Below are 24101 nucleotides of genomic sequence, written 5' to 3'. Positions count from 1 at the left end.
AGTCCCTAGCTCCATAGCCCATCTACCTTCTATTCTCCATATTTCAAAGTTTTCTGATGTTTGTTTTATAGATAATGTCCACGTTTTTAGTTGTTAGTGGAGGCATAGGGAAAAGTGTGTTTACTCCATCTTCTTATAAGTAAATCTTTCCATGGTTTCTGTTTTACTTTTTTTTTTCTCTTGAAGCATGCATAATTTATTTTGGTACAAAGAGTAAGATAGGGACCACGCTTTACTTTTTCTCTCTAATAACCAACCAATTATCTTAACAGCCTTTATTAAATAATCCATCTTTTCTTCACAGAATTAAAGTGCCATTTTTGCTACATATTAGATTCCTATATATATTTGGAAATATTTCTGAATTCTCTACTCTGTACCTTGATCTGTCTATTTGCCCTCCAGCACTGAAATGTTTTGATTACTATTTTACTACCTGGTATGTCTGGTTTATCTTTATTACTCTTCTTTATCAGAAATTTTTGTGGGTATTCTTACATTTTGTTTTCCAATATGAACTTTAGAATAAGCTTGTCAATTAAAAAAAACCTTCTTTTTATAGCATTATATGAGAAATATTGAATATATCAATATGCAGGATAATTGAGTCATTTAAAATAGTCTTCCTCTATGAGAGCACAATATTTCAGTTTATTGATGTCTTTTATGTATCTCAAGAGAGTTCTAATATCTTCTTCATAGGAAGAAAGGCATAAGCCTTATTAAGTTTATTCTTTATTAGGTATTTTATTCTTTCTTTATGCCGCTATTATAAATGAGATATTTTCTTCTATTATTTTTTATTGTAAATGCCATCTTTGCTTTTTCTTTATAATTTGCTATTTTGTCTGTTTTTGGTGATTCATTTATTTATTTATTGACAATTTAGAATTATTTCAATCTGTTTTTAGAATGTAACTAAATTCTATTTTGGATTTTTTTTTTTTTTCATTTAGAAAATATCTATTGTCCTTCCTTATAAAGATGAGAACATTGGCATAATTTCAATATCTTTTACTGCCTTCCCTGCCACTCAAATTCGGCTGGTATACTTATATCTGTTTTTCTTTATTTATCAACTTTAAATAATCTCTTTAAGTGTATTCTGGATTCTTCACTCTCAATTCTTTTAAACACATCTGCTTCCCTGAGCCAAGGTTTGACCTATAGCTTCCTTTGGAAGGGAGTGATGCTTTCTTCCCTTTGGTGTGGGTGAGAGTTTGGGTACTGATAAAGGAGAGCCTTGGGAGAAAGGCTATGAAGGTATTAGATCCTTGGTTCTCCAGAACAAAGGTCAGCTTTGGCCTGTATATGCCCCTTTCTCCCACCCTCTGTTCACCATAGGGCCTTGAGAAGGAATTGTCTCACAAGCAGAGTCCTTTGTATCCCCAAGGCTGGGAATGTGTATGAAGATGAGGAGGCAGGAAGGCCTCTTTCTGGTCCCTTGACAAGAAAGTCTCAGAATTTTGCTGCCCTCAGAGGGGCAGTGCACCACATTCCCACCACTCTCTAGATGACTACAAATAAAGGCTTCCAGCAGTTGGACTCACACACTTAACTGCTGGCCTAGGGGGCCCAGAGCCAGGGAAAGAAGGAACAATCAGAGGAAGCCTCTCAAGAAACAGAGATGCTAGAGGAGACTACTAACAACCTGAACAAAAATAATAATGCCTCCTAAGGAGAGTCAAGTTAAAGCCAAAAAATAAATTTTGAACTAAAAAAAAATTACATAAGGGGCTGGCCTGCTGGTGTAGTGGTTAAGTTTGAGAGCTTTGCTTCAGCGGCCCAGGGTTCGCGGGTTCAGATCCCAGGCATGGACCTACACACCACTCATCAAGCCATGCTGTGGTGGCATCCCATGTACAAAAAATAGAGGAAGATTGGCAACAGATGTTAGCTCAGGGCCAATCTTCCCCACCAAAAAAAAAAAAAAAGTCAAATATAATTTAGTAGGTGACTCAAATGTTGGTAATGATTGCTCAGTTTGTCAAGCCTGCCTTCCACGTCCCTGACTGTATTTTTTCTGCACTGCCTAATCTCTTTTTGCTGCTTCTTTTGTGATTTTTATGTCTGTAGTAAATTTCATTTTCTCTTCAATTTCTTGCCTGAGAATTTTCAGCTCACTTTTTTTCTTCTTCTATTGCTTTATTTCGTTTTTAAGCTCTTTTCTCAGAAAGGTGATATTTTCTTTAATGTCTTTAATTTCATGCCCATTTTTTTTGTTCCTAATTATCACCTGTCCCAATTAAAAAAATAAATACCAATAGTCCAGACATTAACTAAAGACCTCCCATGTTTTGCTTATGATATTGAGGAACTGGTAGGCTTGTGGATCCATTTTGCAGTGGATCCACATGTAATTGTGGCTATGGTCATTTGCAATTCTCGGCAAAAGAGAGGAAAGAAAGCAATTAGAAATGCTTGTTGTGTTCAGTACTGTGCAGGGCACTTTATGTACACTTTCATTAATTCTTGAGGGCAAGTGAAAATGTACACGAACAGGAATCTCTCCTTAATTTAAGCTCTTCCCATTGTTATTATGGTGGCTACTTCTTGCCAATATGGACAGCCTACTTCTCACTTCTCTTGGATACCAAAATTTTTACTTAGAACATCTTTTTTGTGTGTGGTGAAAAAGGTTAGCCCTGAGTTAACATCTGTTGCCAATTCTCCTCTTTTTGCTGAGGAAGATTGGCCCTGAGCTAACATCCGTGCCAATCTTCCTCTATTTTATATGTGGGACGCCTGCCACAGCATGGCTTGATAAGCCATGTGCAGGTCCACACCCAGGATCAGAACCTGTGAACCCTGGGCCGCCGAAGTGCAGGGCACGAACTTAACCAATACACCACTGGGCCAGCCCCAGAACGTGTTTCTTTTTATCAAGACTTTGATCCTTTAGAAAAATATAAATCAGACATTCTCTAATGCTTAACAGTATTACCAATTCCTTGCCCATGAACATGGATGACATGTGAGCAGAGAATTTGGCAATAATATAAGATCCAGACACTTCAAGAACAGTGTCAGAAATTTTGAGTAGAAAAATAGCAAAGAATGAGGAAGACAGGGGACTGAATATGAAACATTTAACAATTTTGTCCTAGACGGAACCTGGGTTTTAAGCATGTGTAAGTGCTGAGATGGAGGTTTGTACCAATTGGTAAATTTTCTTCTAATTACAAGTTCTGCCTAAAAGAGGAAAATGAATTAGGTTATAAAAACTGTGAGAATAAGGAGGGCTAGGTGAGAAACAGATCAGGAGAAATCACCAAAGATGAAGAGGTTGCTGGATGTGTGAATGGAGCCGGTACAGGCCTAGGTATCATCAGGTAGTTACAGGTGATATAATGTGAGGGGCCCTGGGAGGTATTCTCTCTACTTCCGTTCTCTCTCCTCAGCCCAGTGCCCATTGCTCACAACTCCACCTTGAGAGGATGGTTCTATTAACAGTTTGTCCTTTTCCTGCTCATGTTCTACTCACCCGGTGTCCAGACAATCACCAGGTGTGATCTTTGGGAATCATAGGCTGGATTATTTACTGCATATCAGTTAATGCTATTCCCTCCACCTGAAATGTTTTCTTAATCATTTTCACAAATTATTAAAATTTCCTTTCAAGCATATCCCTGATCAGTCTAGCTAGAAATGCTCTGTCTCATAGCTCTTGGTTCCGACGTTACCTTGCTGACGATAGATTACACGCTGTGCGATGCTTTATTGGGGTTTTCCTGCACCCACCAGACTGTAATCTTTTTGATTGCAGGGCTGTGCCTTAACTAAGCCTCTATCACAGTATATCATTGGTTATGATAATGACTAAATACTTGCTGCTTGAGGAAAGGATTAAGTTTAAAAAAACAGTTTGCTCTACTTTTGTTCCTCCTTCCCGCCTGTGAGCATGTCTACATCTGTGACCTTCTTTCCCACTGTACTCTTGTTCAGAGAGAGAAATTTCCCTCCTCTGAAGGGAATTATCTGCTTCTGCTACAGATTCCCACTCTTCGTGTCTCTCTTTTCTAGAATGTTTCATCTTGACATTCTTCACTAGTTTTTGGAGTTTTCTCTCGGCAGCTCACCTTCTTAACAGTTTCTCACCTTTAAAGACATAACCAGCGAAAGAAACACGAATAGACCTCCCTCTGCAGCATCTTTAATGGGTAAGAGAGAATGGGATCCCATTACCGCAGTCCTGGCCCAAATGAAAAAGGCTGAAGTAAGGTTATATCACTGAGGATGGAGAAAAGGGAAGGGTTTTAAGACATGTTAAGCAATTTCCCTTTTAACTAGCAAGTAAATCTGATTATTCCACTCTTACTATTTCTTTCATCCATTCCCATTGCTCCTCTGTCTAGCCACTTTGTCTCTTTTTTCTTCACATCCAAGTTTATGAGAAAGTTGATCACCGTCTACCTTATTCCTTCCCATTTACTTCTGTCCTCTTATTGATCCTGTGGTCCCCTGGACGCTTGCTTCTGTCACATCACTGGTGGACTTCCCATGACTGCCTTCGAGTTTTCTTTGTTACTAGGCCAACGGACATTTTGCAGTGCCTTCTCTGCTGCATTTGACTCTGTTTCCACCCCCAAATTTTGAGACTCTATCTTTATTTTATTCCAGATCATCTCTGTCTCCAGCTTCTCCTTCTGCCTCTCTGGCTGTTCCTTCTCACTTCTCAGTCTCCTGTGGGCATTTCTCCCTCCACTCTCTATTTAAATGGTAGAGTTCCTCAAGGATTTGTCAAAGTCCTTCTCACCACACTCAAACCCTCCTTGAGAGATCTTATCGTTTCTTATGTCTTCTAACATCTCCTATATGCTTTATTGTTGTTAGTGCCCTCGAGTCATTTCCTACTCCTAGTGACCCTATGTTTAGCAGAGCAGAACTCTGCCTGGTCTTTTCGAGCCGTCCTCTCACCTTCCCAAGGTATATCAGACAATGCTCCACTGCTATTCATAGGGTTTTCATGGCCAATTTTTTCATAAGTGGTTGCCATGTCCTTCTGCCTAGTCCGTCTTAGTCTGGCAGCTCTGCCGAAACCTGTCCATCATGGGTGACTCTGCTGGTATTTGAAATACTGGTTGCATAGCTTTCAGCATCATAGCAACATACAGCTGCCACAGTATGACAACTGACAAGACAGGTGGTATGGTTCCCTGACTGGAAATCAACCTGTGCTGCAGCGGTGAGAGTGCTGAATCTTAACCGCTAGATCAACAAGGCTGGCTCTCCTATATGCTAATGACTCTCACTTTTTTTTTGTTGTTGTGCTGAGGAAGACTCACCCTGAGCTAACACCTGTGCCAATCATCCTCTGCTTTGTATGTGGGTCACTGCCACAGCATGGCCACCGATGAGTGGTACAGGAACCCGGGCTGCTGAAGCAGAGTGCTCCAAACGTGACCACTAGGCCACAGGACTAGCCCTGACTCTCACGTTTTTATTTCTAGTGTCCATCTTTCCCTGCACTCTAATCATCTATCCAGCATCTCTCACGGTCACTGACCCGTAACAGATCCAAACAGAAGTCACCTCCACCCCATCTTGCTTGTCTTCCCGTACTTCCCATCCTGAGGAATCAAGTTGACTAAAACAGCAACATAGGGATCATTCTGGATTTATTCCTCTCCCTCACCCCAGAATTTGGTCTCTTATCAAGCCGCACCTATCCATTGTATTACTGCCTCGACCTCTTTTTTCTCCGTCCTCACTGCCACTGACTTCATGCAGGTTCTTCTGATTTTCCTTTTTATCTATTACAAAGGTCTAAAATCATTTCCTATAGTACATCAGAATGACCTTTCTAGAATGTATTTCTGCCTTGGACAAGGCCCTAGCTCTCTAGAAGGATGAGAAGTGCTGAGAGCTCTTTGTGATCTGGTCCCTGTCGGCTTCTCCTCACACCTGCCACCTCTTCTGCCCTCCCCCACCCTGGGCTCCAGCTGTGCTGAACACTTGCAATTGTCCCCACAAGTCTCTGCTTGTGCTTGCCACCTGCTCAACATCATTCATTCCCCACAGCCATCTCTCGTCCTGAATAATTCCTATTTGTCTGTTAAGACTTCAGTCAGGCATCCTGATATCTGTGAAATCTTCCCTACATCTTTTCTCTACGCATCTCACTCCAGACTAGGTTAGGTGCCTCCGGTATGTTCTCTTAGCTCCCCGGGCATGTCTGTTTCTTTCTCACCAAGCTGCATTGTAAATGCCTGTTTATTCATCCTTTTTCTTTACTTACAAAGACTTTTCAGTGCTCTGAGAAAAGTGACAGTTTCTTAATTTGTTTTTGTATTTGTCTAACCTAGCAAAATGACTTTTTTTTTTAATGAATGAATGAAACTCAACAGAGATTTGGTGGTTGAACTACATTAGGGTATTTAATCTAATCTAGTTAAAATATCAGTTTTAATCTAATTATTTTAATCTCAATTCCTTTCTAATCATTGTTCATATGCAAACATCACTTTACTTAATGTTCCTACATTTTTATAGCATGCCATTAATTTTAACATTATAGAACATTGATTCATAATCTTCACAATTATTTCAATTTAGAAATGATATTTCATTAAATTGACGTATTGTCATTTATTTGTGTAGTTCTCTATTGCTGGCCACTTTAGTTGTAAGCTCTTTTTACTTATAAAGACAATGATTCCACAAATCTGACGTGGCATTTTCCCCCATTCACTATTACTTAGGTGCTTAATGGAAAACAAGGATCTTACACAAGAAGGGGACACTGTAGTCCAGCCTGGATATATAGGAGGAAGACATAGTCAAACATAATTTTCTCTTCTATCATTTCAATTTTCCTGTAACATTTGCTTTTCAGAATTATTAAGATCAAAGTCATGCCAAAAACAGGGACTTAATGCTGGTCCATCGTCTTAGCACTATTGAAGCAGGTCTATCAAGATTGGACTCTGCTATCTTGCTTTTGTTGAAATCTGCACCAGGTTTCAGGTTGGTGCAAACTGGCACTTGGGTTCTTAATTCATAACCTGAGCAAATGCCCGTGATGGATTGTCCTATCCTCTGTTGCTCTGGGTTTGCACCCGTTGAAGCAGCTGCTAATGAATGAGTGCTGCCTGAGCTGAGTGAGCTGCTGTTTTGTCCCAGAAAGGAGGTATAAGACTGTGTTATGGACTGAATGTTTGTGTCCCTCCCAAAACTCATATATTGAAACCCCAACCCCCAGTGGGATGGTATTAGGAGGTAAAGCCTTTGGGAGGTAATTAGGTTTAGATGAGTTCATGAGGGTGAATCCACCATGATGGGATTAGTGTCCTTATAAAAAGAGAGAGAGACTAGCACCCTCTCTGCCATGTGAGCACACAGTGAGATGGCAGCTGTCTGCAAATCAGGAAGAGGGCTCTCACCGGGAAGCAAATTAATTGCCACCTTGATTTTGAACTTCCCAGCCTTCAGAATTGTGAAAAATAAATATCTGTTGTTTAAACCATCCAGACTATAGTAATTTGTTATAGCAGCCCAAGCAGACTAAGACAGATTATGTAATCTGGAAAAAAATATTGTTCCAGGAATTTTGAGCATAGAAGATGCTCAAGACTTCAAGACTTCCTTCATATGTTTTACAATATGGATTCTCAATTTTTCATCTTTCTGGCTATTCATCTTTCAATTAGCTTCAGTATATTGACAACTTTCTTAAATGCAGGGATCTTTAAGCGCACTATTCTAAATGTGGCTTAGTAAACTTTGAGAAGTGGGCCTATAATCTTCCTAATTCTGACATACAATGTCCATTAGTATAGCTGAAGCTTGCGTTGTTGTTTCTTTTTAGCAACCTCATCATTATTTAAAAAGTCAACATTCGTTTGTGATGAATAATGTTAACTCTGTCCTTTTCAAGGCAACACCCTTAGATTTTAAAATTTAGAGTGAGAGGCACAGATCTGCTCATGAGGAGTGGGAATTTCAGGCCCTGTAGGAAGAGGGGAAGCTGTCCTGACAGGGCAATGGCAGAGTTTCTTTGGGATAGACAGGATTTTGCCTCTCTCAACTCATTCCATATGCTTCATTTACTCAGCCTAGGCATGTGGCCAGCCTTGATTAGCACAACTTGACCTCATGTTGCTCCTGCTATCCTTTGTTAGAGGAAATCTCATCTCCCTGTAGCACTCGTATGCCCAGTTGACAACGAACTGTGTATTGCTTGTTTGTTCGGTAATTAATTAATTAATTCCTTCTGGTAATTTTGAGTTTCCAATATATGGCCAACACTTTGGGAAATATAAAGGAGCCTGTAACATGCTCTTTTATGATTAGACTGCTTACTGTAAAATGTTAGATTGAATATAATCAAATGTCAAATTATCTTTTTTGGGGGCTAGGTAAATTGGAGTATCCTGACAGACACTACTATTGCTCACCAATATTTCTAGTTCCTCTTTCCTTCCTGGCCCCCAAGAGGATTGCACTTCCCTGACCCTTAAAGCTAGGCATGGCCAGGTGCCTTCTTTTGGCAACAAAATGTGAGCAGAGTGATGTTTGCCACTTTTAGAAAAAAATCCTTTCAGAGTAGTGTCATACCAACCCTGCTGCAGGAAACTATGAAAGTTTCTTGTTGAGAGGTTGGCATCACAAGTTGATAGAGTCTACAGCATTCTGGTCCCTGAATATTACAATGACCAGAGCCCCAATACGATGAGTGTGGAATAAGTAGCCTGCATGACATTCATAGCAGGTGCTCACTGAATATTTTTGGGCAAAGCCATGTATGCATGAATGAATATCTTTTAAGGTAATTGTCTTAGCTTGGGGTGCCATAACAAAAATACCATAGACTGGGTGGCTTATAAACAACAGAAATTTATTTCTGAGTGCCAGCACGGTCAGGTTCCAGTGAGGGCCCTCTTCAGGGTTGCAGGCAGATGTCTTCCTGTTGTATCTTCACATGATGGAGAGCAGAGCAGCAAAGCGAGCTCTCTTGTGACTCTTCTAAGAACACTAATCCCATTCATGAGGGCTCTACCTTCATGACCTCATCTAATTCTAATCAATTCCCAAAGGCCCTACCTCCTAATACCATCACATCTGGGGGTAGGGTTCAACACACGAATTTTTAGGGGACACATTCAGTCCATAACACTGATGATGTACTTTTTTGGTGAAAAGAGAGCACTGAGGTCTTGGCTCCAATATTGGCAGAGACTATGTTTCTATTCTGTAGGGCTAGCATTCTAACTTTTATCTCAGGATCTTTATCTATGAAAATTCAGTACAGTTTTGACAAAATAACAACTTTTTTACTGAAAGAATATAAGTTCTCAAAGTTAATTATTTTCTTGCTTATGTAGATTATCCCTAAATGAGACAGATGTGTATTTATTCTATTTTGCTTCAATTTTTTTAGATTGAATGTTTACCCTTTAAAAATTATGTTTGAGAATAAAATAGATCTTTTTCTTCTTTAATGTATATTGTCCTACTAAGAATTTTACATGATGCATTGATTAATCTAGACCTGAAATACATGTTTTAATACCTTTTGAATAAGTAAGGATGCATTTCAGGTGAAAGAAATCACAGATTCTGAAAGCTAGAAAAGAACCTGAACATGGTGTACTCTATTCTTTCTTTGTACAGGGATAAGGAAGTCAAAGTCAGAGAAAGTGGCAGAAAGTTCCTAATATTTCAGAAACAAGATGTTTTGGACCACAGAAATATTTAATTAGTTAAATTTTCTATTAGAATGAAAAGCTTTGAAATCATGGTAGGAGAAATAGGTTAGCAGTTTAAAGTGATACCATCCATTTCAGATTTTAGATAATATTGATCAGAAGTACTTTAAACACCACTCTGAAATTTACCACCTTCAGGAATAGAGAGAAAGTGGGAGGTGCTTCTGCTGCTTCATTAGTGATTTGTCAATCAAAGGTATAACTTTTATCAGACGGATAAATGATTTTTAAATGACTAACATGGACTTGTCTATCTAGCAAAAAGTGAGAAAAAAAGAGCAAACATCATTTCTGCTTCTAATATTTTACCATTTTAGCAAAGGAGAGTGAGTATGATGTATCTGTATGGGTTCTAATCATGCCAGCTAATTCTCGCCATGTCACTAACTTCAGACGTGACCAGTGTCTGGGTCTCCCTGGGACCACCCTAGTCAGAAGAGTGGTCCAAAGGAAAGCTTCCGGCTAAAAATATCAGAACTGGCATCTCAAACAACGCCAGGCAAGTGGCAGGCTCTCAGGAAGTATTTGTGAAAATGATGCTGGGAGTTTATCTTTAAAGGTTGTCACATGGGAAAACAATGGTCTACTGAGTGTAAATTTATTTGCAAAGTTCTGGGCTATGGAAGGAAATAACTTGTATTTCACGAGTGTGTAGAATGTTAAGGGAAGCAGGTTCTTGTACTTGGAAGGAAGAATGCACTGGAATAGAGGCAAGAGCGACAGCTGGAGGCATTTATTGTTATAGTGTATAAATTAGCTTAATCCTGCAATTAGCAGGTGAGCGGGTGATCCTTGTTTCTCTCAATTTGATTGACAGTTTATTCTTGAGTGTAGCTGAGTAAGCATTATTGTCAAATGTGTACTGAAAGTAAAACTTTTTTTTCTCCTTTTCGTTGGTGTCAATAAAAAACTATTTTGAGAATCCCAAGAACTGGACTGTTTAAACGAAGTAAAGATTGTGTAAAGAGCACATTGACAAACTCATCAACACTTCTTTTCTCTTCCACATTTGCATTGGAAATCAGTTACTTTCGTCGATTTATCATATGCACTGAAATGAAGTATGAATAGAAAGGCCGGTTCCATTTTGTTTTCCATTGTTTAAATAGGACCCTACTTAGTGCTTGTGTATCACCTATTCATTTAAGTTTCACCTTAGACTCTATCATCTTTGATAAAGCATTGTTAAGAGTCTGGCGTTAGGTATACTTGATGTATAGGTATTTCTGCAGTTAATTTGCATGCATGGGAGAAAACGAAGCATAGAGGTTTCTTAAAACATTTATCTGAAATAAAAGACATTCATAAGAATGAACTCTTTTTATTCTTACCAAAATTGCAGAATTTCACAGTTAGATCCGTTCCATGCAAGGAGATGTGCCTAACTATCCCTGTGCTGTGTAGAGTCACTGCACAAATTTACATATGACACATAGAGGTTACGTATAATAGTTACTAGTTTTGTGTTAGGCAAAATGGCAGGTTCTGAATGACGCAGATATTGACCCTGACACAGACCATTGAGCCTGAAATTATTTGAAGGATTGTAGACACCTTATTTATCTCTTCTTCCACCTTTAAAAACACAACAAATACTGCTTTAGGAAACATCCCTACAAAATCTTTCAAATAGAGAATTGTAGTGCTACTGAAAATTGTTTCAATTTTGTTTAAGCAAATAATTTTATTTTGCCCCTTGTTGTGTCTTTATTCTGTCCATTTTTAATAAACAAAAATTATTTTATATAGCCAAAGTGAATAATTACACCAAACAATCATTATGTACAAACTTTTAATAAATTCTCACAAATAAATATATAGCAACATCATCAATAGCTTTCAAATCGTAGGGCAAATTTATGAGTATGGAAACTCTTCAGTACTTATAAGTCTAATAAAATATATTATACAGCTCTTCTAAATTTTTAATAATCAGATGGGTGAAAGAAATTAGAATAAGAAGTAATATTTATGCAATAAGTTTAAAAGACACTTTAATGGATATTCATCTTTTTATGTTATCTCTTAAGCTTTGGGTTATTTCAGATTGTTCACTACTATACTATATGTATATGTATATATATAAGTCAGGTTTGACTTTTGTTTCCCTCTATAGACCGAATATAACAAGCTCTCTTTTAGTAAGAAATACCAACAGTACAACTTCTTTGTACCCATAGCATTTTGCACATTCTTTACACATAACGTTCATTGTCCTTGCCTTGGAAGCTTCCTTTCTGTTACTCACATCTCTCATATCCAATCAGTAGAGAATATTTTCAGACCCAAATGATGCTGACAACCCAAGTTGTATCATCAATGGGCAAAGCAAAGCATCTTTTGCAACATTTTGTAAGCAAAATTTTAATACCCTAATATCAAACACCTCCTAGGTTCAAAAATCTATTACCAATCCGCCCTACCCCACCTCCACATCTCTACGGTATTTTCTGTTTCTAGTTCTAGATTGCTCCAGATTTCACCTGGTTTTCCTTTAGAGAAAAGGAGGTGGGAGAAAGAAAAGTATTTTTGTTTTAATGGCTGCCATAGGGAAGTGCTCAATTCTGCAGTTGGTAAATGGCACACAACTCTGCTTGATAAGCACTTCCAGGTATAGGAGGATGCTTTTCAAAAAGGCAAAGCAATCAACTTTTTTCTTTTATCTACTCTTCAAAAAAAACCACAGTTATGCCTTTCTGTACATTCCTAGTCTTTTGGTGGCCATTACGTTTTATTAATAAGACCATGTCACCAAACTGGTAACAGAGACTGTGGCTGTAACAGCACAAATCTTCTCCTGAAGAATATTGATTTCCCTACTTAAATGCACTTGTAAACAGGGCCTACAGCACAAGCATCTTATCCTATGGATGAAACCAGTATAAACATCTTATCTGACATCCTTTGTCTTTTTTTTTCTTGTAAAGTATTGAAAAATTTTAAGGATGTAAGATTATGTCTTTGTAGCTTTAACTAAGGCTCCCTGAGAGAGAAGAAACGGAACAATTAATCATGAATGTTATGTGGTGTAGAAGATTCAGTGCTGTGCCTGGAGCCAGGGTGTCTGTGTTCTAGTGCTGGCTTTGTCACTTACAGCTGTGTATTTCAAGATAACAGGATGCTGGATCTCCCTCGGATTAGCCATTGAATTTGTTCCCCTTGACTACCATATAATCTAGCCCAGGAGATCCCAAATGCTGTAGGTGCACCCCAGGGGATCCTCAACACTCTTTCAAGAGGACTGCAAGGTCAAAAACTACTTCATAATAATATTAAGATTTAGTATATCTTTTTCACTGAAAGTGCAAAAGCAATGAAGTGTAAAACTGATGGCACCTTAGCATGAATCAAGGCGTGGCACCCACCTGTGCTAGTGGTCATTGAATTCTTCACCACCACGCATTCACGGTGTAAAAAAAATTGCTAGTTTCACTTGAGAATGTCTTTGGCAAAGCAGGAAAAATTATTAATTTGATTACATCTCTACTCTTGAGTACACATCTTTTTAATATGCTGGTGATGATTTCCGAGGGAAAATCACAGTTGTTTGAGTTGTGAGCTGAATTAGTTGCTTTTTCAGGGAACACTCATTTTCCCTTAAAGAACAACCAATAGACAAATGAAAATTTTTAGACTTGGATATATGGCAGATATTTTCCTGAAAAAGAAATTAAGTGAGCCTGCCACTTCAAGAAAAACGAAAGACAGTATTTGCAGCTAAGATAAAATTGGATATTTCAAACAAAAATAAGAATTTTGGAAAACTGGTTTTCACCATTGTTTGACAGCTTCACAATATGTAAAGACTAATCTGATAAGATTGGTGGTTGTTATGGATAAATGTTTATGTTCTCCTAAAATTCATAAGTTGAAGACCTAACCCCTAATGTGATGGTATTTAGAGGTGGGACCTTTGTGAGATGATTAGGTTTAGATGATGTCATAGGGATGGGGCCTCCCTGATGGGATTAGAGCCCTTACAATAAGAGGAAGAGAGACCAGAGCCTTGTCACTGTCTCTCTCTTTCTCTCTCTCTCCCTCTCTCTCTCATTTATGCAAGGACACAATGAGAAGGGGGCTGTTGGCAAGCCAACAAGAGAGCTCTAACCAGGAAGGAAATTAACTGGCACCTTGGTCTTGGAATTCCCAGTCTCCTGAACTGTGAGAAATAAATGTCTGTTGTTTAGGCCGCCCAGTCTGTGATATTTTGTTACAGCAGTCTGAGGTGACTACGAGAGTGGTGATATTAATGAATGTGATTTTTTGATAATGTGCAATAAAATAACTTAAAATTTGGAAGATCTATATCAATCATCTGAAACAGCTATTAAAATACTCCACTCTATTCCAAACACACGTTTGTATAAGGCCAGATTTTCTTTATGTACTTTAACTAAAGCAACATATCATAAAAGATTGAATCCATAATTGAATCCATATATTAGAATCCAGCTGTCCTCAATTAAGACAGATATTAAAGAGATATGCAAAAATCTAAAACAATGACACTCTTTTCACTTTTTTATTTTGCTCTGGAAAATATATTTCCCATGAAAAATATTATTTATGTTAACATACAATGTATTCATCATTGTTACTTCAAAAAGATTTGATAAAATATTTCTCAGTTTTTATCTCTAATATGGTAAATATCAATAGATGAAATCCACATAAACAAAAGCTCTTTGACATCTTCAATAACTTTTAAGAATATGTGAAAGGGATCCAGGGCCTACAAGCTTAGGAACTGCTGATTTCGCCTGTCCTGTGCATTCACCGCCTTCTCTTTGTTTTGTCACACCCCCCCCAGCCCCTTCAGAGTCACTTGGGTGACACCTCACAATGACTATTGCTGCCAGAGCCTGCTGGGACCACCCCGAGTCCAGGACACAAATTCATCTCCTATACTCTCCAAACTGTGAGGTCTGAGGTTCTGATGGGGTGCTGGTCTCTTGGACTCTTCCCCCTACCAAAACTGCTACAGTCTATATATAAAGGAAGGACACTCCCCTCACCCTCAGGGGGTTACACTGTCCTCTGCCAGCAACTATGCTGTGGACACCCTGCGTCTCAGGCGGACCTTTGTGAAAACAACTTCTCAGGCATCTGCCGGAAGTGTTCTCTTACAGCTTCAGTCAGGAGCACATGTAACTGAGCACGGAGCAGTGCTGGTTTTCTATTCTCTTTTCTTCTTTGGTTCTGACCCCAAACAAAACTCAAACCAACCAAATATAATACAGAAAACCCTCATGCCAAACAAACGCCCCTGAGTTGATCCAGACAAAACCAGCCTTGTCCATATGGCAGTTCAAGTTCAAACCGGATGCTTTGCTATTGTAACCTTTTACTGAATGAATGTTAAGGTGCAAACAGAAAACAAACTTTACTTTTCCTGCCACTAACCTCTTAAACTCGGACCGTGGGATTGTTCTCTCCTTGCCCCTGGATGAACTCTCAGATTTGCATCGGATTTTTATTCAATTACACTTAGATAATAAAGAGCTCAAATAAAACTTCAGAGAACAGTCTCACTTCAGTCATTAAAATGTCCAGACCAGAGTAATAATCAAATTCAAAGATTGAAAATTAATGCTTCTTTCTGCTTGGCTCCAGAGTGAAAGTTCTGGTCATTCCAGATTCATCTCTCTCTCTGTCTCTCAAACTCTGTCTCACTGTCTTTCTCTTTGCTGTTGGCTCAGATCAACAGTATCAGACTCTCTTTCGACATTCGGTTTTGCCCATGTAAATCAAGGCTTAACCAAGGTTGATCTTTTGTCAGTGACAGAACTTTAGGGATTGTTAATCTGTGAGAATTCTTCTCTAAATTTGGTAGGTAGGTTACCCTGAGTTCTCAATCAAGTCAGTGCCCCCTTCCCTGTCTCTCTCCTCCACGATTCTCCTCACTGTCCACCATCCAGCAATTGAAAGGTGTTTAGAACCACAGGGCACCAGGATCCCGCTCCATCATCTGTTAGCATCAGCATAGTGGCAGTTGTTAAATATTTTGAATATCACCACTGAATCAACCCATATCCCCAAACTTCCAGAGATGTGGGTCAAGATTTTTGGTGGTCCCTTGAAGCCCGGTTTGATTGGCTGCCCTCACACTTCACCCTTCACCGGAACCCTATCCAAACCGATGTCCTCAGTTTCCTCTACAGGCTCTGCAAAGCTGGCAGCACTGTGTTGGGCCACTCCCTGTCAAGTATCCATGGATGACCCAGCAGCTTGCTTTTAAAGAGGGGACACTTGGTAGCTACTTTTTGTTCTAGACTTTTCGAGTTCAGCTGAGTCAGTAAATATCTCATTTTTAACACTCAGAGACATTCTATTTAGTATGAGCACAAATCCTTCAAGAAAATTTGTGCCATTAATAACTGCATTTCTGTTTGGAAGCTAATATTAGCTGCTTATAATATAATATAGGGCTAGCATGAAGATATAGAAGGGGTTTTGTGAGGGGGTGGGAAATTATCACATGACTAAGGAACAATTTGGCAATAATTTAGAAATAATTTTGAAGTCTACACAAATGTCTAGTTCCATGACTAATTCTATGTATAATAACATATGTGTGTGCTATATGTAATATATTGATTACATGTATATGTCTATATATGTTTCTGTGCACATATGTTTTGACACTCTATTTGGATCGTTAAAATACATAGACAAGTGACAGTTTATGTCATCTAGAATGTAAAGCATCAAAGAGAAGAATCTGTGGGTGGTGGCAGGAAATAAAAAGATCATTTACTGGAAAATTAGCTGAAGGAAAAAATAGTGGAACTAAAGCAAACTGTACACTTCAGTATTTCAAATGTGGGAAAAAATGGTAAAAAAAATTCTATTTAATAGGTTTAAGATGGCATTATTTTTAATCATCAATATTGTCCCAATTTAAAATTTTCTTTCCTCTGCCTCCTTTTATTCCATTTCTATTTCCATCATCTTCTCATTGAAGTTGTTCGACATCATGCAGTAATTCATATTCACTTATTTAAAATAAAAGCCTTATACCAAGCAGGAGAAGAAAAATGAGCTGTCTTATGCTTGTAAGAGCACCTAATGCCTGATCAGCATAAAGAGAGGAGCAGAGAAGGAACTAATTGTTGCCTTAATGCATTTTGAGACATTAGCAGGTCAAGGATTAAGACAGGGAGATAATTCAGAACAGAGAGACTAGTAACGTTGCTAATGCATCTCAAAAGACCACAAGAGGAATGTGATCTGTTTTGAAAATATTGATGAGTTTTTACTGAGGGTCCTTGCAAGTCTGTGGTGCTGTCTTCCATGATCTAGTGCCTCTCCCTAATAACAGAAGAATCCTACATTGCTAATGCAATGAATGCTGCTTGCTTAATGTTCCACAGATTTTCATCGTTCAGTGAAATGGAGACCTACCTTTAAACTCAGCTACTCATAAATTTTGGTTATTTTAGATATGGATGCTTTTGTGTCTCTCATATCAACGGTATCTTTGGAAGTGTTTTGAATATGAAACTAATAGAATAAAAATCAAGAAATGGTGGCAGGTTTGTACAAATATATCAGGGATATATCATAAGACAGTCATTACAAAAGGACTCAAATTCTATTTTCCCCCCACATTTGTGTATGTAGACAATCCTAGAGTAGGAATGATGGAGGTGGAGAAATAGTTAAAAAGAATTCATTGACTTGTCCTTAAAAAAGGTTATTGCTGTTTAATTAGAAGATTATAAATGAAGTTAAACAGCTTATTACATGTATTTTTTAATGACAGAATTACAAATTACCTCCATTATGTGTATATTTTGCAGTTGATAATTTTGGTTCTTTATGTTTCAGAGTCCTGAGGAAATATTGGTGAAAATTGAGAATTATCATCATGTTCAAGTGAGGCTAACTCAAAACATAAACCAAGCCTTATGAGAATATTATAGAAGTTTATAAGGGAAATATGTATCTTAGCAACAAAATACATACTTAATCACGCATCCATTATGAGCTTCCTAATCTGGCCCCCTGACTATCAGAACACCTTGAGAAGCAGATAGTTCTACCATCATTTCAGAGATCTAAGGGGTAAGCCAAGAGGTTCCCTTGTAGCAAGTACAGAAAACAAGAGCTAGGGAAGCTTCCTTTTCCCTGTATGAGATGGTCACAGCAATGATAAAGCATGAGTTGATGAAGCATTTCTGTACCCTATTTCCTTATGTGATCATTTGACTATTTCAGTAACCACCTATTCAATCACCATTCCTTCTCATGCTTCTAGAAGAAACATTTCAGGAGCCATGATAAATTGCATTTTAAACATCACATTTCTGCATTAAAGATTGGACTGTAAGGCAACTTTCTGGATCCATTTCATTATTTTATTACGTTTATGACTTTTATAATAAGTCCCTACATACACCAGAAGTGAATGTGGGTGGAGTATGAGAAGATTCAGAGAGCAGTAGAATTGTTAAACACTCCCATAAAAGACATTTGTACAAAAAGAGGTGAAGGCATAGGGACGAACAGTTCTTAAAAACATTTGTTGATTCTTCTTGTCAATCAAAGAAATTGAAATTGCTCGTAGGCTTATTTTTTAAAAAATTTTTTTGCTGAGGAAGATTCTCCCTGTTGCCAATCTTCCTCTTTTTTTATGTGAGCTGCTGCCACAGCATGGTCACTGACAGACGAGTGGTGTGGTCCCACACCCAGGAACCGAACCAGGCTGCCGAAGAGGAGCATGCCAAACTTTTAACCACTAGGCCATCAGGGCTGGCCCTGCTCTTAGGCCTATTATCAGGGATGTAAGTCACACCAAAATCCACATCCTTCTAATGATTCTAGAGTTCACCTCCCCACTCATTATGATGCATCTCCAGTTCATACTCTCATGCTTTCCTGATCCTGCTATTTACTTTATCTCCCTAGTTACTTACTTTGTGTCTCTCTTTTCTCATACTTCTTTCCCTTCTCAGGATTGACTTTTTTTTTTTTTTTTTGGTGAGGAAGATTAGCCCTGAGCTAACATCTGTTACCAATCCTCCTCTTTTTGCTGAGGAAGATTGGCCCTGGGCTAACATCCGTGTCCATCTTCCTTTACTTTATATATGGGATGCTGCCACAGCATGGCTTGATGAGCAGTGCATAGGTCTGTGCCTGGGATCCGAACCTGCGAACACTGGGCTGTCAAAGCAGAGCACGCAAAATTAATCACTATGCCACCGGGCCAGCCCCAGGACTGATTTTTTTAACACACTCTCTGCTGTTCCTTTCTAGCTTGCATTTTAATACCCAAATTCAGATACGAAATATATTCACTCCATTCCTGACTGCTACTTCCTCAAATAATCCTGTCATCTTTACAACTTAAGTGAGGTTTTCTGTCTCCATTTAAATCTTTCTAGTCTATGCCTCCCCTCCCCAGTAGAATCAAATCTAGGAAATGCTGGCTTACAGTAACTGCTGACCTCACTCTCTCTCAATTTTCTTATGGTTTACTAGAGAGCATTTAGCAGGGAGGGGGTGGTGATAAAAATATATAAAGCAGATCAAGCTAAAAAAATTTTGTGTAACTTAGTGTACATGCACATCATTGGTTCAAAAGTTGATGTAAGCTAAACACAGACTTAGCTTACACCCCATCACTTGTACTTTTACTTATTTACCCAATTGACTTGAAAATTTATGCCCACACACAAGCTTGCACACCTGCACATGAATGTTCATGGGAGTTCTATTCATAATCGTCGAAAGCCGGAAGTAGTCCTTATGTCTTTCAAAAGGTGAATGGAGAAAAACACTGTAGTACATCCATACAATGGAACACTACTCACCAATAAAAAGAAATGCACTACTGGGCCCTATGAAGACGTGGAGGAATCTTAAATGAATATTGCTAAAGTGAAAGAAGCCAATCTTAGAACGCTATATTCTTTACGATTCCATTTATAGGAGATTCTGGAATAGGAAGCACTATAGAGACAGAAGCCAAATCAGTGGTTGTCAGGGAAGTACATCTTTTCTCCTCAAATCTTTTTTTTGTGTGTGTGTGTGTGTGAGGAAGATCAGCCCTGAGCTAACATCCATGCTAATCCTCCTCTTTTTGCTGAGGAAGACTGGCCCTGAGCTAACATCTATTGCCAATCCTCCTCCTTTATTTTTCTCCCCAAAGCCCCAGTAGATAGCTGTATGTCACAGTTGCACATCCTTCTAGTTGCTGTATGTGGGACATGGCCTCAGCATGGCCGGAGAAGCGATGCGTCGTTGCGTGCCTGGGATCCGAACCTGGGCCGCCAGTAGCAGAGCACGAGCACTTAACCGCTAAGCCACGGGGCCGGACCCTCTTCTCAAATCTTGACAAGACTGCAGGCTTGTGAGAGACCGTGAGACTGAGGACCCAGATGCGCTGAACCAGGGTGCCTGACCCAAAGAAACCGTGAGATAATAAACGTTTGTTTTAAGCTGCTAAATTTTGGGGCCAATACACGTTAACTCTGAAAATAGGACGGTTTTGAAACTAGACACAGAGAATGCTATACCTCCTACCTTTTCAGAATAATAACACTTTTCAGTATATACTATACTTCAAAGAAAATTCCTTACCACGAGTCATACTATTCCATTCTCATGCAATTTTCTCTCGAATTAGTGCTGACTCTCCAATCATTAAGAGGAAAAAAGAAAAAAGATGTGCCTTTAAACATGAAATAAGACAAAATAAATGTTTGGTCCTGCCTTCTGGTTCCTCCTAGATGTGTCTACATTTTAACTCTACAAGAGGAACAGGCTTCTTTCACGTGTTTTGTGCTAATGGAATGGAAAAGAGGAAAGGGATGGTTCTAGATAAAGAAGTAAAAGACTGTTATTTAGACTCAGAGGGGGAAATAAAAATCAAATGGAAGCCAAGATAGTTTAAAATGTCAAACTGTAATTTATCTGATTCCTCATTCATATCATGTTTGAAACTGCTCTCTCCACCGAGCTCTCTTTTCTATACAAATGTGGCCCATTTCCTATACAGATATTTTCTTTTGCTAATGTTCCCCATATGCACAGATCAATCTTCACACCTTCTCACATTCATTTTGCCTCTTTTGGCATGTATTCTGTTTGCCTGCCATATGTAACCATCCCTGCAACATTTCCAGACCCAATTTAAAGTTTGAAAAATATCCTTCCCTGCACTTTGCATTTCTTTGGAACTTGGTGCAAGTTTTCTACATAAAAATCTGACTGATCTTTTTTTACTTAGCTTGTTAATTTCAAAGAAGTATTTCCTCTTACTTTTATCGTGTTTGGCCCAACTCTGAGTTCAGAGAACAGAAAAAGGTAGCAATGTGTCAGAAAAATCTCTTTGTAGTACTGTCAGGGGGATCCTAATAGACAGGTGGTGTCTTCGTGGGACAACTGGATTAGAGTAGAAAGTTCTCACCTAAGCTTTTCAGCTGACTGTGTGTGTGTGAACCTCCCTTGGCTCAAGAAAGATACTACAGCAAGTGACCATTTACTATGATAGGAAAGAAAGTTTGTCACATATGAGATCTGATCTAATTTGTAATTCATAGAATGGTCCTTGGAGTGATTGCCCAAAAACTAAAATTCCATATCCTAATTTATCTAATGGCTCTATGGACAAAAGCAAACTATTCTATCACAATTTATATCGCCCACCATGACTATGACAAATGCTTATGTCCTTACTCCAGGTTGAATCTTCTTTCTCCCCCTCTATACCTTCTCCATTTTCTAAAATCTGGGTCAAGTATCACTTCCTTCACAAATCCCCCACTGATTACACACACATTGATCTCAACTTTTCTAATCTCTCAAAGCATTAACTGTCTTTCTCATTTTAGCTCTTAGTTATAGAGTCTTACACAGCCTGGAATACTCTTCCTTCTTGTCTTTGCCTGACAAACACCCTATACTTGTTATTAAGGACTCATAGTAAGCATCACCTCCTCCTTGAAGTCACCCTTGACCACTCCCACCTTCTGTCACCCAAGGAAGTAAATGTCCTCTTGACACTGCTCCTACAGCATCATCTGTATGAGAATAGAGCATGTATCCTTCTGTTTGATAACATTTTTACATTCTCCACCTTCCCATTGCAGAGCGAGCTCCTTTCTAGTAGGCAGTTAATCATGTCCAACTCTGCCTCACTGACACATAGCCCTAGGTCTGGAAAACTAAGGAAGCTCAATACGTATTTGACGAAATAATAGATGAAGGAACACAAAAACTAATGAACGTGTAAATGAATGAGTTATTGCATTGTTATGTGTATCAAATAATTACTGATGCATATAAATTAATTCATTACATGTATCAATTAATCAATTAATTATTTGCATGAATGAATCAATCATTATGTTTATCAATTTAGGACCATCAAATCAATTAACAGTATGTATCAATTAATGATTTTGTGCACATTTATTTTTTGCTAAGTATAAAGAGGGAAAAAATGAATGCGTATATATGAATTTTCCTATAGGCAAAGGAAAGAGATTTTGTTTTATTCACCAGTGTAGAATGAAAGTTTGTGTCCTCTGAAAATTTATATGTAGAAGTCTAATCCCCAATAAGATGATCTTTGGAGATGAAGCCTTTGGGTGGTGATTAGGTCACGAGGGCAGGGCCCTCGTGGATGGTATTAGTGCCCTTACAAAAGAGACCCCACAGAGCTCCCTTGCCCCTTACACCAAGTGAGGACACAGTGAGAAATCTGCTATCTATGAACCCGGAAGTGGGCTTTCTCCAGACACTGAATCCTCTGGAGCCTTGATCTTGGACTTCCCAGTCTCCAGAATTGTGAGAAACGAATGTCTCTTGTTTACAAGCCACCCAGTCTGTGGTGTTTTTATTATAGCAGCCCAAACAGACTAAGATATTTACACTTTGCATATTTTTAACAAAAAGATTATTATTAGAAATAAATACTTTCATTATTATTCTAATTTTATTATAAATAAATAAATAAATAAATAAATAAATAAATAACTGAACTTTAAGGAAGTGAGGAAAATAAGGAAGAAATTACTGGCAAGAAAAATATGGATAAACCTGGCATTTTAACCATAGCACCTAATATATTTTCTTCACATGTTTTCCATGTAGTTATTATTATGTTTTACCATTTTGTATGCTGATAGAATGGCTGTATAATACTCAATATAATTGGCTGTCATAATTTAACTTATTGAAATCCACCAGCCAAAGACCATGAGAACACATCTGAGTGAAACAAAGGAAGGTTGTTTAGCTTGCTGCAGCCAGAGCAAGTTCTCTCCAGGGGAACCATGGAGGTCTTAGTAGGAAGACTTTGCAGGTTTATTAAAGGATTGGGCTTATGCTGGGTGATTCTAAGCAGGTTTTCCTAAAAGGAGGGGACCTTTCTGAATTGGATGCTATCAGAAATCAGAGACAATCCAAGGATTGGCTATCGTGGCAATTATTCTCTAGGAGGTTAGATGATTAAAGCCATGCTGGTTGTCACTGGTAAATACGTAGTAGTCACTGGGTTAGTACAAAGGGGGGGGGGGTCTGTTTAGCTGTTTTGTGGTTGCCAGTGACCTTGCCTCCATCTTGTTTCAGGCATGGTCATAGCCACGCCTCCCTGATGAATGTTGACGTTTTGTGTGTGTTATCCATCACAGCCTGGCTCTAACTGCCTGCTGCCAGGACTGATGCTCAATTTTACTTGTTGTTGGACATTTAGTTTTTCTCCTTTTTCATTTCTGTGATATGATATGCTGAGCACCATTATAAATAGCCTTAAAAAAGAAATAGGATCCCAAAGATGGCTATTAGTAACAATTTGTGGAAATTTTTCCTTTGATCTCCTTCTATTGCCATTATTTTCCTGTGAAATTGCCCTATATCAGTTAGAACTATCAACAGGAATATATGACAATATCCTGCCATCGTTATCGTAAAGTGCATATTTAAAAAATTCATTATTTAGTAGGCAAAAATGAAATACAATTTTAATTTATTTGAGCTCCTATAGTTATTTGTGAAGTTGAATTTTTTTCTCACACATCTTTATGGTTTGCATTTGCTTTTTTCGAAGTATCTGTTCAAGTTCTTTGTCAGTTAGTTGAAGCCCTATGTTTCTTATTGAATCTATGTTAGCTCTTCAAGTAATAAGCTGAAAATAATTTTTTTAGTCTAGTCTAAAAATAATTTTTAGCGTATTAAAAATGTTACAGAGTTCAGTCAACTTTCTTTCTTTGTACTTTCTAGCATGCGTTTCCTATTTTCACACATCTTTCCACCCTTCCAAATTTGATCCTACTATGTTAAATTTAACTATAATTTAATATTAAATTTAACTCTTCAATCTGTCTGAAATTGTTTTGGAGAATGATGAAAAATGCATCTCTAAAATATTACTATGGTGGATATTAA

The sequence above is a fragment of the Diceros bicornis genome, chromosome 20, assembly GCF_020826845.1.
Source record: "Diceros bicornis minor isolate mBicDic1 chromosome 20, mDicBic1.mat.cur, whole genome shotgun sequence".
NCBI lineage: Eukaryota > Metazoa > Chordata > Mammalia > Perissodactyla > Rhinocerotidae > Diceros > Diceros bicornis.
The sequence above is the reverse complement of the archived record's forward strand: the minus strand, read 5'-3'. Positions refer to the sequence as shown.